The 14629-nt window shown below is 39.8% G+C and overlaps 1 pseudogene; it reads left to right on the top strand.

Moving 5' to 3' along the window:
* Positions 1 to 999: 999 nt before the first annotated feature.
* LOC133061254 (olfactory receptor 7E178-like) lies at positions 1000 to 6733 on the top strand (annotated as a pseudogene).
* The last annotated feature ends 7896 nt before the right edge of the window (positions 6734 to 14629 follow it).

Below are 14629 nucleotides of genomic sequence, written 5' to 3'. Positions count from 1 at the left end.
ATTTGAATTACCAGAAATCAGAAACATGTGGAACATAACATGTGGAAATTTGTTACATCTGTTCATGGAACAACTGCAGGTTGTCTGGACATTGATCAAGGGGCTCTCCTAGTGTATCAGAAACCACGGGTCTACTTGAGACTGTATGACCTGAAGTTGTAGAGTACCCAGGGGAGAGGAAGTTCTACCCATTTCTAGTTTGTTTCCAGGGAATTTTTGTTGAGATCATGTTGATGCAGTGAATCTGGGAATATAATGAAAAGCAGATGAGCAAGACTTGATCTTGGAAGGGTTTGGTACACAAAGTCCTTATAGAGGATGAGGCCTGTGTGGTGGGCAGGATCTGAGATGCTCTCACTTATCCTACCCCTTGGTTTTCATTCCATTGTATGTTTCCTCCCATTAACTGTGAACTAAAGTAAAGAGATGAAAGCCTGTTATCTTTACAGACAATTATTAACTCTGAAAATGGAAAGTGCATCACATCATTGGCTAGACCTCTTGCTACACAGATTTCATAATTGATACAATGGATTTCAACATATCAAAACCACACACTGAATGGATAAAATTGAGAAAAAAATGTCTGACATTATGTTAAGATCCTGCAAGTTGGAGGTGAGAAGCAAGAGTACATGGAATTTCCTCCTGAGATGAAGAGGGATCCAGACCCTTCCCAGGACATTCACTTTTCTCCTTTTCCTGTTTTGTTAATATTAACAAGTCTCCAGGGAGTGGGACAACATGGACCAACTGGCTAATGATGAGCTTTGAGCATTGAGCCCTAAGGTCATACCTTTGTCAATAATTGGTCAGTGTCTCTAGCTCATTATGTTGCCAGTTCTAATATTATGAGTCCACACCTGTATTTCCATCTTTGTAGGAACCTGCATTAGAAGGTCCAGCCTGAGTGTGTCTTCCTTCTCATCCTTCAGAGGGACCCTGAGACTTCATCACACACCAGGCAGGAGAGGGGCAGTGAGTCTGTGCTCCTTGGTCATGTTCCAGCAGAGATGCAACCCAGCCCAGTAAGTCCTGAGGGAGACAGTGATTGATAAATGGAAGGAATTTGGGGAGCATGATTTTATGCACAACATGGCAAACATGACAGTTGGGATAGACAGATGGGAGGGCACCAGTGTACAAATTTCAGATTAGAGCCCTGTGACATTTATGTTCTGGTGTGTGAGAACTCTGATTCAGAGTTCTGCTTCCACCATCACTGGTGTGGCCTTGCCTGGTATGCCTCCCACCAGAGCAGTAAATAGGTCTCTGTAAACTTCCCTGCTTCCCTCCCCTGGGGGCTTAGAGGGTAAAGTGTCTGCCTGCAATGCGGGAGACCCAGGTTCAATCCCTGGGTTGGGAAGATTCCCTGTAAAAGGAGAAGGCAACCCACTCAGGGACTCTTGCCTGGAAAATCCCATGGATGGAGAAGCCTGGTAGGCTATAGTCCATGGGTTTGCAAAGAGTCGGACAGGACTGAGCAACTTCACTTTCACTTTCAAACTTTCCCATGAGCACATCAAATAACTATGCAAGTGCTGATGAAGATGGTGAAGAGGATGACATTAACCATATTATCAGGTACTGTTACTTAAGACTTCATAAGTGTTGGGCTCTGAGGTGTAAGTTTTATGTTTCATTTTTTATTGCATCTGTACCAAATTATGGTCTTCCTGGGTGGTGCTAGAGGAAAAGAACCTGCCTGCTAATGCAGGAGACATGAGAAACTTGGGTTTGATCACTGGGTAGGAAAGACCCCCTGAAGGAGGTCATGGAAACCCACTCCAGTATTTTAGCCTGGAGAATTCCATGGACAGAGGATCCTGGCTGGCTACAATCCATGGGGTCACAAAGAGTCTGATTTGACTGAAGTGACTTAGCACACAGGCATGCACAAAATTATAACTGCCTACATTATTATTAATAAGAGAAAAGGAGCACAACATTTTATGTCATATGTATCAGGTCATGAGTTAGAAAGCACTAAAGCCAAGTTGAAGCCAGTCATTCTGGAGAGAATGACTTAAGACACAGGGAATCTGAGCAGTCTTCCTCTTGCCACCCAGTCAGTTAGTCACTTTGCTGTGAGTCTGGGCAGCAACTCCCTGCTCACTGTGCCCTTCTCCTTGCAGTTTTCTGGAGGACACATTGGAGGTTACTAGGTAGCACTTACTGCATCAACTATAGGAAGGAGGTCTGAAATCACAGACTAAAGTCATAGAAATATTTGGCACCTGATACTTCAGGGTGGGCTTCCCTGGTGGCCCAGACAGTAAAGAGTCACCCTGCAGTGAGGGGGACCTGGGTTTGATCCCTGGGCAGGGAAGATCCCCTGGAAGAGGGCATGGTAATCCACTCCAATATTCTTGCCGGGAGAATCCACATGGCAGAGGAGCCTGGTGGGCTACAGTCTGTGGGGTTGCAAAGAGGCAGACATGACTGAGTGACTAAGCGCAGCACAGCACTTCAGCAGAGATCTCTGTTGACTCTGTTCCTGGGTTTCAGTTCACCTGCCCACTTTCTCCTCTGTGCTTAAAGTCAGTTTCCTCAATCATGAAAGGAGACACAGAATCAGAGTCTTGTGGTCTGTTCCCACTCAGAAAAATGAAAACAGTTCAAAATAATGTATCCCAGATGTATGTGTTGTTAAATCTCTGTACTTCTGCCAAACACTTTCAGGAAGTCTGAAAAGAGTGAAGTTTAGGGCATGGGACTCAGAGAAGAAAAACTTAATTTTGAATCCTCTATGCTGCACTCATTCTCAGTGTATTATGGGAAATTTTTTAGAATCTGTGAGATTTAGCAGTGTCAACTGAGCTGATTGTTCACAGACAGAAACCCACTGAAGTTGGACTAAAACAATAATAGTGCTTTGTGTAATAATTGTATGATGGGCATACAAGAAGGGCAAAATACGTTTTTGATATTTTTTTTACTAATAATGACTATGCTAAGTTTAATGTTATCAAATTTAAATATCTGTTGATCTGATGCCCTGATCCCTGACAGGACATTTTGTTTTTGTTTACACAAGTACATTCTTCATAGATGAAGAGGAATGACTGGGACTCATTAATTTTTGATTCCCCAGAGACTCAATCTTGTTGACACAGAGGCAGCAACAAGAATAAAATAAATCCAGTTAAATTTTGTTTAAACCCTTCCATTTTTCATAGAAACAAAGTGTGCACACAAGTTCATGACACTGGTGTATCATGAGAGGGAGGTGTATCATGACAGGGAGGTGTATCATGAGAGGGAGGTGTTTGCAGAGAGATGGATTTGAGCTGAGATATCAAGAGAAGTTAAATTTTCCTGTCAATCAGTCCTGATAGAGGGGTTGTAATTCTTCTAATTCTGCTTTTTATGGGCAATTCAAGTTCTTTATTTTGGCATTCAAACTATGACTTAATAGTGAAAAAAAAGACTAGAATAATGCAAACACATCTGGACAGTTTCCTTATCTATGAAATTTTGATAGTAATTGAACCTACTGAATAGGACTATTGCAAGACAGTTTTTTAAAAATCATTAATATTGCTTAAACAAGTGGTTTTCCATTCCAGTTGACTGATTATTTATTTACATGTGCTTACTTTAAAAATACTCACTTACTCCAGCCTCAACCTCAAATCAGGACTGATTGACAGGAAAATTTGTTACCTTGACAAAAGAAGGCTAGGTCCTGACTTGGGAGTGGGACCTTCCCTAGTGTTAACCTCCTCATCAGTAAATAAGAGGGTTTATGATCAGGAGAACAAGACCATTGGGTAAAAGGTGCTCAACATCAGGTAACATTAGGACATGCAAGACCAAATGTAAATCAAATATCACCTCACATCTGTTAGGATGGCTATTATATACAAAAAGACAACAAATATTGGGTAGGATGTGGAGTTTAAGGGAACAGTTGCATTTGGTTGGTGGGAATGAATATTTGTACAGCTATTACAGAAAATAGAATGGAGGTTCCTTAAGAAATTTAAAACTGCAACAAATTGAAGTAGAACTACCTTAGGATCCAACAACCCTACTTCAGGGTAGATGCCAAAGGAATGAAATCAGGACCTTAAAGAGATATCTGCATTCCCATGTCATGGCATTATTATTTTAAATAGTGAAAATATGGGTATGTGTCTGTTGACAGACAAATAAATAAAGAAAGCATGTTGTGTGCATGTAAACAATCAGATGTTACTCAGCCATAAAAACAAGGAAATCCTGCCATTTGTGAAAACAGGGATGGACCTGGAAAATAATATGCTTATTAAAAACCATATACCAGATGTAGAGAGTCAGATACTGTATGATCTCATTTACGTGTGGAAGCTAAGAAAGTAAAAATCTTAGGACTGTGGATTAGAACTCTATTTGTGAGAACTGGTGGAGGAGAAACTTTCGGTTATGCAATGAATAAGTTCTGGGGATCTAAATACAGTCTGTTGATTATAGTTAATAATAATATATTATATTCTTGAAATCTGCTAAGAAAGATATGCTTAACCATTACTACACACACACACACACACACACACACACACACAAATAGAAATTCTATGAGGTGACAGACATGCTAATTAACTTGATTGTGGTAATCGTTCACAATGTTGATGTATATTAAATCATTTTGGACATCTTTTAAAATACTTCATTGCATAACCCAAATATATGCAATTTTGTCAAACTTCAAAAAGCCAAAAAAAAAAAAAAAAAAAAAAGAAAAACAACAATGTAGTATTATCCCACCAGTACAGAATAGAGTCCAAAAATGTAAGTGGTATCACACATCGGACATTTTACTGAGGCAGAATTGAAACAAATAACACCATATAAAAGAAAAGATTTCAAGAGACTTTCTTAACTTTCATTGTCATTTAATCATTAACAGTCCCCTGTAAACTAACACCATCTTGTAGTCACCAATGCATTATGATTATGTGCACTTAATTAAACCATATTAACTGAAATTTGAAGTCCATCAATGGGGCCTCCCTTGTGGTTCAGCTGGTAAAGAATCCTCCTGCAGTGTGGGAGACCTGGGTTCAATCCCTGTGTTGGGAAGATCCTCTGGAGAAGAGAAAGGCTACTCACTTCAGCATTCTAGCCTGGAGAATTTCATGGACTGTAGAGTCCATCAAAGATATCAAGTATATACTAAATGGCCTTCAAAAGAAAACCTTGACGTTTGAGTAATCACTTATTTCATGAAGGAGGGAAGACAGAAAAATAAAGAAGGATAAAACCCTGCATATCATATATAATGTGTTCTGATTATGAACATCCATTTTAAATTTAGAATCCAGATGACATAGTCCTGTATTTCATAGAGATCTGTAGATATTCTAAATGAAAGAGTTATCTAGAATCGTATTTGAATAAAACAAGGTTTAATGGCTTCATTTCTTTAAATTGGAATTTAATTTTTCTTAAAGGAGGAAGAGAATTTCTCATTCAGGATAATAGAGAGAGTAACATGGAAGCATATACACTAAAAAAGAAGGCTGTATTTTACTGAGATCCCGGAGGTATTACCTCTAATGTCCTCCTTCCCTTTCACTTTTCAGTGAAGTTTTATAAAGTAAGGGTATATCGACAGAGGTGAATAACACATAAACCAAGTAGGAAACAGTTCTAAACAGATAGAATTTGTCACACTGAGAACTATTGCTGAAGGTACTAGGGTATATGGTCTTAGAAATGAATTGCTTGAATCCAAAATATGGACACAGTGCTCAATGACCATTTACTTATATCCTATTTTTTCAAGCCCTCTTTTCTTCTTTCAAAGGTGTCCAAGCAGCACAGAGCTGGAAATCTAACAAGAGTCTCAGAATTCTTTCTCTTGGGCCTCTCAGATGATCCAGAACTGCAGCCTTTGCTCTGTGTCCTGTTTCTGTCCATGTACCTGGTCACTGTGCTTGGGAACCTGCTCATCATCTTGGCTGTCACCTCTGACTCCCATCTCCACACCCCCATGTACTTCTTCCTCTCCAACCTGTCCTTGGCGGACATTGGTTTCATCTCCAGCACTGTCCCCAATATGATTGTGAACATCCAAACTCACGGCAGAGTCATTTCCTATGTGGGCTGCCTGACACAGATGTCTGCTTTTACCCTTTTTGGTTGTTTGGATGATATGCTTCTGCTTGTGATGGCCTATGACAGGTTTGTGGCCATCTGTCAGCCACTGCACTACCAGCTCATTATGAACCCACGCCTGTGCTGCTCCTTAGTTTTGGTGTCCGCTTTTGTTAGCCTTTTGGAGTCCCAGGTGCACAACTGGATTGTGTTACAAGTCTCCTGCTTCAAGGATGTGGAAATTTCTAATTTCTTCTGTGACCCTTCTCTACTCCTCAAGCTTGTCTGTTCTGACACTTTCACTGATAACATAGTCATGTATTTTGCTGGTGCCATCTTTGGATTTCTCCCTATCTCAGGTATCTTTTTCTCTTACTATAAAATTTTTTCCTCCATTCTGAGAGTCCCCTCATTAGGTGGGAGGTATAAAGCCTTCTCCACCTGTGGTTCTCACTTGGTAGTTGTTTGTTTATATTATGGGACAGGCCTTGGTGTGTACCTCAGCTCACCAATCTCACAATCTCCCAGGAAGGGTGCAGTGGCCTCGGTGGTGTACACTGTGGTCACCCCCATGCTGAACCCCTTCATCTACAGTCTCAGGAATAGAGACATCAAAAGGGCCACGTTTAGGTTCCTCAGCAAAACAATCTAATCTCAGTACTTGTGTCTTTCATTTAGAATGTAGGTTAGAAAATGCAACAAAACTATGCATGTGGACCTCAAATTCTACCTCTCTCATCATCTCGCTTTTGTAGTTCTTCTGGCCTTCAACACTTCTCCTTGCTTAACACCTGAGTGTTGCTGAGTTTGATATGTCTTTAATGAGACTGTGGGAGTATTCTGGGATCCTTTGTATAGCTTAATAAATGCAGGATTGAATATTATTTTACTGTGGTGATTGCTTCATTTTATTGTTAGCGACCCAAGCATCCTGGTAAGATGAACAACTTTTCTTACATATTTACAATTTACATCTTTCCCATAGTTCTTGTATATTTTCCATGTGTGTGCTCAGTTGCTCAGTTGTGTCTGACTTTTTGTGACCTCATGGACAGTAACCTGCCAGGCCCCTCTGTCCATGGAGTTTTCCAGGCAAGAATACTAAAGTGGGTTGCCATTTCCTCCTCCAGGGAATTTTCCCAACCCAGGGATCGAACCTGTATCTCTTATGTCTTCTATATTTGCAGATGAATTCTTTACCACTAGCACCACCTAGAAAGCCCAAAAGCAATAGACAGGAGCCCAGCAGTAACCAGCAGGTTACTGTCTAAACGGTTTCAAAGAGTTGGACACGACTGAGCCACTAAGCCCTTCCACTTCCATGAAAGAACAGAGGAATTCTCATTGTTCTACATCCTCACCATTGCATTGATATTTTCCATATTAGCTTCTATTTATCAATTCTGCATATAGAGTTTATGTGGGAGGATACATATAATCTTCTCAGTCCTGGTTTTTATGAAAATCATCCAGGAAACATAAAAATACTGACAATTGGGTCTCAACAACAGAGATTCTGATTTAACTGGACTTGGTTGTGCCCTGAGGATGAGGATTATTAAAAGCACTCAATGGTCCTGCTGAGAACTACTGATATGAATCAATACTTTCATTCAAAGGTGACCTTTATGCCTTGGGTCCTAACTGCTCGTGGACGAAGACGCTAAAGTGATCAGAGCTCAGTAGGGGACAATATGAAAAGCCAACTGGCAGTTTATTTCCCCCATTATTCCTGAAAATGATTTGTACATATGGTCTCTCTTCACACCATACAATTGGGTCTGTGTGCTGGTTGTGAAGCTATCATCTTTGCTCCAAACTCACATTTATATACTTCGTTTTGGGGTGGAGCTCTAAAATCCCTGCTCTATTTCCCATCTTGTGGTATCTTATATACATTTAATCGTGGTCAGTAAAATTCTCTTTACCCTAAATCCTCAACTTTATATCCCTCCTTTATATCCCTTTATATCCCTTAAGGCCTTGGAGTTGTAGCTTCCTTCACTTTTATTTTTCTTTTTTACTCATTCATCAATCACTTATTTTTCCTCAATTTTTTTTTTTTTTTGCAAAAACAACATCCACTCATTGTGACAAGCCAGTGATAGAGTTATAAAGAAAATCATCCTTTCCCTCCTTTCTCCAACCTCACTTGCTGGATTAATTGAGGATTGCACCCAGGATTTCTTTCATCCACTTCTTTATATTCAGATAGGCATAAGCAAATGCAAAAAGTTATTTTTTGTTTACCTTTTACAAAGAATAAGGGTGTTCCATACATATCAGTCTGAAATTACAATCAATATGCATGGGTATTTTTTTGGTTTTTAATTTTTGTATTGTCTTGTAATTGGAAGAAAATTGATTTACAATGTTATGTTGGTATCTGCTATACAACACGAATCAGTCATACTTATACATATATCACCTTCCTCTTGAGCCTTCCTCCTCTCCCCTGATCCCACCCATCTAGGTCATCAAAGAGCACCAGTCAGGGCTCCTTGTGGTCTATAGCAACTTCTCACCAGGTATCCATTTTACACATGATACTGTATGTATGCCAATGCTACATTCTCCTTTCATCCAACTTTCTCCTTCATTCACTATATCCACAAATCCATTCTCTACATCAGGTGCTCCATTCCTGCTCTGCAAATAGGTTCATCAATACTATTTTTCTAGATTCCATATATATATATATAATATGCATTAATATATGATATTTGTTTTCTTTTTCTGACATGTCACTCTGTATGACAGACTCTAGGTTCATCCACCTCACTACAATAGACTCAGTTTCATTTCTTTTATGGCTGAGTAGTATTCCATTGTATATATGTACATCTTCTTTATCCATTCATCTGTAGTTGGACATCTAGGTTGCTTCCATGTCTCGGCTATTGCAACTAGTGCGCTGATGAATGTTGGGATACATATGTCTTTTTGAATTATGGTTTTCTCAGGGAATATGCCCAACAGTAGAATTGCTGGGTCATATGGCAGTTGTATCCTAGTTTCTGAAGGAACTTCCATGCTGTTCTCCATAGTTGTAGATAGAATTTAAAAAATTACATCATTGACTTGAATCCGCCATGAGTGTACATGTATGGCAAAACCAATACAATATTGTAAAGTAAAATTAAAAAAAAGAAGAAAAATAAATTACATCATACCACTATCCACAAACATCCCACTTTACCCATTATTAAAAAACAGGTGAGCCCAAACCACATTTTATAAAAGTCTTCAAGCACTGAGACCACAAAAAAACCTAAAGAAAACATATTCTGGAGTGAGTAGATTCCAATGTAGTTAGCAGAAATTGGAAGCGCATGGAACATTTGTTACATTCGTCCATGAAATGGCTGCAGGTTGTCCTGATGTTGATGGAGGTGTTCTCCTAGTATATCAGAAACCAGGGGTCTACTTCAGACTGTATTATGTGAAGCAGTAGAGTGGAATCTGCAGAAGTACCCAGAGGAGAGGAAGTTCTACCCATATCCTAGCATGTGTCCAGGAAATTTTTTGTTGAGATCATGGTGGTGGGATGAATTTGGGGATATGCTGGAAAGCAGATAGACAAGCCCTGAGTCTTGAATTGTTTGGAGGACAAAGTCCTTACAGAGAATGAGGATTGTGTGGTGGGCAGTATCTGAGATGCTCCCGATATCCCAGCTCTTGGTTTTCATTGCTTTGTGTATTTCCCTTCCCACTGAGTGTGACATGTACATAGAGACCCACTTCCAACAATTAGAATGTGGAAGAATGTTGGGAAGTTAATTCTGGGAAGACAGTAAAATAATCTGGCTTTCTTCTTGCTGGCTTTCTTCTTTCTCTTGTTTTATTGATAGTTCACACTAATAAAACCCAACTGCCCCACCAGGCAAGGAGGTCAAATGTCAAGGAACTGAAGGGATTCTTTGGACAATATTGTGTGAACAGCTGAATCCTGTCAACAGGTTCACAAGTGTGCTAGAAAGTGGACACCTGCTGATTCAATCTTGAGATGCCTGCAGCCCTGGCTATCACCTTGAATGCAAGCTTCTGGGAGGCACACTGAAATATTTAAAATATCAGTAACAAAATAATAAGTAAAGATCAATAGTTTTCTAATATGACAATGTAATTCATTTAGAGAAAAAACTTAGAACCGAAGATTCATTCAAATTAGCAAAAAAGTGATGTCCACCATTTCTAATACCAGCTGAGCCAGGGTGGGAAAGGAAAATAAGAAGTTATCCTTAGAAACAAATATTAACTGTGAAAATGGAAAGTGTATCATATCCTTGGTAGAATCTAATGCTGCATAGGCCTCATGATTGATACAATCAATTTGTAGATATCAAGACCACACTGAGTGTTTAGATTGTGAAATAAAGTCTGAATTTTATGTTAAGAACCTGTAAGTTAGAAGTAAGAAGCAAGAGTACAGGTGAATTTCCTTCTGAGGTGAAGAGGGACTGAGTCCCTGCCTAGGACTTTCACTTTTCTCCTTTTTCTTTTCTGCTAATATTAACAAGTCCCCAGAGATAGAGACAACACTGTCCCACTGGCTAATGATGAGCTTTGGGCATTGAGCCCTAAGGTCAAATCATTGTAAATAATTGGCCTGTGCCTAGAGCTCTTTAGTTTGCCAGTTTTAATATTGTGACTCCACACCTACATCTTTATCCTTTGCAGGAGCCTGCATGATAAGGTTCAGCCTGATTCTGTCTTCCTGCCCATCCTGAGGAGGAACCCTGAGACTTCATCACATGCCAGGCAGGAGAGGGTCAGTGAGTCTGTGCTCCTTGGTCATGTTCTAGCAGAGATGCAGCCCAGCCCAGTAGGTGCAGAGGGGAATGTGTAGAATGTTATTATATCTACAGAGATTCTATAGTTTATCTTTAGTAGCCCAAGCATACTCAAAAGATGAGTAATTCCCTTTCATTTATACATCAGCATATGTAAAATAAATAGCAAGTGAGAATTTGCCAACACAATATTGTAAAGCAATTATCCTCCAAGGGAAAAAAATAGAAAAAATATCTATGCAAAGAGGTATAAGCAAGTAAAAATTAATTTTAATGTATTTTTATAGTATTCTTCAGGTTTTAGTTCTTGATTTGTAGTTACCTTTTGTATTATGGTATAGTGGCTAATAAAAATAAAATCTTAAAAAATTTTCATTTAATATATTGAAAATTTACAATTTTTCTATAGCCCTTATGTATTTCCTATGTGTTTGTGCCTAGTCACTTCAGTCGTGTCTGACTCTTTGGGACCCCATGGACTGTAGCCCGCCAGGCTCCTCTGTCCATGGGGGTTCTCCAGGCAAGAATACTGGAGTGGGTTGCCACGCCCTTCTCCAGGGGATCTTCCCAACACAGGGATCGAACCTAGGTCTACCATATTGTAGGTGGATTCTGAGCCATCAGGGAAGCCCATATATTTTCCATAGTAAATTCTATTTTTCAAATCTCTGCATGCCATTATGTGTGAGGATGCATGTCACTGCTTATCAACCTTGGCTTTTATCTAAATCATCTGGGAAGCTTAAAATACTGATTACTGGGTCTCGCCACCAGATATTCCAATTTAACTGACGGGTGTGGTCTTAGTATGAGGATTTAAAAAAGTACTCAGGTGTTTATACTGCATGGCCGACACAGAAAACTACTGAGGTAAGTCAGATGTTTCACTCAAAGGTGACCTCTAAACCTTGGGTCCTAACTGCTCATGCACAAATGTTCAAGATCTGAGAGAGATCAGAAGTTGGAGGGGGAAGATATAAAGAGCCTACTGTAGCACTAGACAATGTGTTTACACATTGTTTCTGATAATCTTCTTCATTTAGCTTCTCTACATCATACACCTGGGCTTTGCTTTGGATTCAGTTCAGTTCAGTTCAGTCGCTCAGTCGTGTCTGACTCTTTGCAACCCCATGAATCGCAGCACGCCAGGCCTCCCTGCCCATCACCAACACCCAGAGACTACCCAAACCCATGTCCATCGAGTCGGTGATGCCATCCAGCCATCTCATCCTCTGTCATCCCCTTCTCTTCCTGCCACCAAACCCTCCCAGCATCAGGGTCTTTTCCAATGAGTCAACTCTTCACATGAGGTGGCCAAAGTACTGGAGTTTCAGCTTCAGCATCAGTCCTTCCAATGAACACCCAGGACTGATCTCCTTTAGGATGGACTGGTTGGATCTTCTTGTTGCAGTCCAAGGGACTCTCAAGAGTCTTCTCCAACACCACAGTTCAAAAGCATCAATTCTTCGGTGCTCAGCTTTCTTCACCATCCAACTGTCACATCCATACATGACTACTGGAAAAACCATAGCCTTGACTAGATGGACCTTTGTTGGCAAAGTAATGTCTCTGCTTTTAAATATGCTATCTAGGATTAGGGGGCTTGAAATCACTGCTCTATTCTCCATCTTGTTGTCATCTTACATACTTTCTGTAGTGATCAGTAAAATCTCTGTGCCCTTAAAGTTCAGCTGGTTCCTTCATACCCTTCAAGCCCTTGGGGCATTAACTTCAACCTTCACTTAGGATTCCTATGTTACTTCTTTATTCTTTCTTGCCTTTCAGTCCTTCAGTAACTCTTTAAACAATTATTCCTGGCCAGTGGCCACTCAGTCACACAAAATAAATAAATAATGCTATTTTCAGCAATGTGGATGGACCTAGAGGTTGTCATACTGGGTGAAGTACCTCAGAGAAAGACAAATATCATATGATATCACTTATACATGGGATTTTAAAAACAGGCAAAATAAACCTATCTACAAAACAGAAATAGTGGGGTTCAGGAGGGAGGGGACATGCATGTCTATGGCCGATTCATGTTGATGTATGGCAGAGGCTACCACAATATTGTAAAGTAATTATCCTCCAAATAAATTAACTTAAAAAAGGAAAGAAAACAAAAGGTTAAGACTCACAGACTATAGGTTGGGGTTTGAAAAGTACTACAAATAACAAAGGCAGAAAAATTGAGGATAGAAATTTCTCAATTTCATTTCACATGGTGAAAACATTCCTATTTTCTGAAAAGATACTCATCAGGTTTGTGAAGAGGAATTGAGAAAAGGTAATCACTAAGTTTATTATATACACATCAGTATCTGTGTGTTTCATACACCATATCCTGTACACAGATCTTTGGCAGAGACTCTGATATCATATCCCTTCTACACAATGTGCCACGAGTTCAGCTTGATGCTATTTTTGCTATGGTCCAAATATTTTAAATGACCCCAACACTCACTTCCACTTTCTCTAATCCACCTCTGCTTACTTACCACTTAGTAAAGGATACTCATCATGGGAACTGGGAAGAGCACAAAGCATATGTCACATTTTATGGTCCAAACATAACTATTACTGGTTTTCATATCGCATGTGCTGGAAATCATGTTTGTTACTGATGGTCAGTTGCTTCAGCTGTGTCTGACTCTTTGCGACCCAGACTACTCTGTCCATGAGATTTCCCAGGCAAGAATACTGGAGTGGTTTGCCATTCCTCCAAGGGATCTTCTCAACCAAGGAATTGAACCCACGTCTCCTGCAATGGCAGGTGGATTCTTTACCACCACACCACCTGGGATGCCCTTTTGTCACTGAAACTAGTACCTTATCTTATCCATTCTATTCGCTATCGAATAACTTCTGTTTAATAATATATTTTTGCACAGACTCATTATTTTATTTTATTATTATTATTATTATTATTATTTTTGGACTCATTATTTTAAATGCCTCAACACTCAGTCTCTCTCTCTCTCATATCCACTTCTACATATCTGCCATGTGCTCTTGACTAATTGGTCCCATCACTTTTTGGCAAATAGATGGGGAAACAATGCAAACAGTGACAGACTTTATTTTCTTGGGCTCCAAAATCACTGCAGATGGTGAATGCAGACATGAAATTAAAAGACACTTACTCCTTGGAAGAAAAGTAATGACAATCCTAGACAGTGTATTAAAAAGCAGAGACATCACTTTCCTGACCAAGGCCCTTATAGTCAAAGCTGTGGTTTTTCCAATAGTTATGTATGGATGTGAGAGCTGGACAATAGAAAGGACTGAGTGCTGAAGAACAGATGCCTTTGAACTATTGTGCTAGAGAAGACTCTTGAGCATCCTTTGGACAGCAAGGAGATCAAACCACTCAATCCTAAAAGAAACCAACCCTGAATATTCATTGAAGGACTGTATTGAAGCTGAAGCTCCAATCCTTTGGCCACCTGATGCTAACAGCCGACTCATTGGAAAAGATCCTGATGCTGGGAAAGATTGAGGACAGGAGGAGAAGACAGAGGATGAGATAGTTGGATGGCATCACCGACTCAAGGGACAGGAGTTTGAGCAAACTGTGGAAGATGGTGAAGGACAGGGAAGCCTGGCATGCTAAGTCCACGGGATCGCAAAGAGTCAGACCAGACTGAGTGACTGAAAAACCACTCCCCTAACAATATTCTTTGTTTCTTATTCCCACACAGGTAAATAACATTCTTTCCTGGATATTGAATTTGAATTTGGTATAAATTAAAGTT

The sequence above is a fragment of the Dama dama genome, chromosome 9, assembly GCF_033118175.1.
Source record: "Dama dama isolate Ldn47 chromosome 9, ASM3311817v1, whole genome shotgun sequence".
Taxonomy (NCBI): domain Eukaryota; kingdom Metazoa; phylum Chordata; class Mammalia; order Artiodactyla; family Cervidae; genus Dama; species Dama dama.
This window is presented reverse-complemented; position numbering and strand designations above follow the sequence as displayed.